This window comes from Acanthisitta chloris, unplaced genomic scaffold, assembly GCF_000695815.1.
Source record: "Acanthisitta chloris isolate BGI_N310 unplaced genomic scaffold, ASM69581v1 scaffold20211, whole genome shotgun sequence".
Lineage (NCBI taxonomy): Eukaryota > Metazoa > Chordata > Aves > Passeriformes > Acanthisittidae > Acanthisitta > Acanthisitta chloris.
The window spans coordinates 56,204-57,403 of NW_008654616.1; positions in this window are offsets into that span (position 1 = coordinate 56,204).

Consider the following 1,200-nt stretch of genomic DNA (forward strand, 5'->3'; position numbering starts at 1 on the left):
GGACAGGTACCAGTGAGAGGGTGTGAAATCCCATCCGAGCAGGGACCTGGGGCTCGAATCCAGGAGATGTTTTGCAAACACATTGCCTAGGTGACAAGCACAGCTCAGGGCATGGGGCTCTCCTTTCCCTGTGCTAGGAATTCCCTCAGTTCCAAGCACCAGCACTGGGTGCACCTTTGCTCCAGGGGCACCTTAGATTTGCCAGAATCTCATGGCTTGGTTGGATTTCTGCTCTCCTACTGAGACTGCAGTGAGCAAGAAAGGCTTGAACACATCTTTCTCAGCCCTGAATGGCCCCAGAAACCTCTGGGCACTGCACAGTCCCTCAGCACAGGCACATGAGGGGTTAAGGGAATGGGAACTGATTAATTCCATGGTGAGGGTCCTTATCTGGCCCTGGTGCTGCTCCAAAACAGCCACATCTGGAAGGGTCACAGCATCAAGGCATGGCTGCAGCTCTGAGACAAGGGTCTGTTTCCACTAACCATTTCTGCTACTTCTTACACTAAGTACTTCCTAAAAAAGGCCCAGGATAAGGTTTCACTGTGGCTGCTGTTAGATTTACAGGGATACCATTTGCTCCAGCTCTCAGATTCACTCGGTCCGGGACAAGATTAAAACCAACCCTTCAATTTCCTTTTTTTCTTTAGGAAATTAACTGTGGCTTTGCTGCTAATGAAAGTCCAGAGACACTGAACTTACTGAGGCTCTGTGTGTGTTTGATATGTCTTCAAGGTGCATCTGAAGGAAGCAAGAAGTTAGGGCAGCTATTGGCAATTAACACTGAACATTATTTTCTGTCTTTTATAAATGCCAGAGCAGGACTTGGGGTTGTCACTTTGGGAAATGCTTGAAAATAGGATAAAGAAAAAGGAAAGGGAATCTTTTCGTGGGACAAAACCTATTTTGACTCTATAGATGTTGTCTGTCTCCATAGATGTGATCCTGTGACACTGAAAAATCTGTTTCATTCCAGTTTCATCTTTATTTCTTCACATTGTATCATACAGGACTATAGAAGTGATTTCAAAGCAAAAGTGGGATCTTCTTCTGCTTCTACTCAGAACTATAGAAGTGATTTTAAATCAAAAGTGGGATCTTCTTCTGCTTCTACTGAAATTTTTCTTAGCAATGGTGTTTGGAAGTAGCTTTTCTTGAGAATAATTTTTTCTTACAAAGTGTTCTGCTGCTGATGCCATG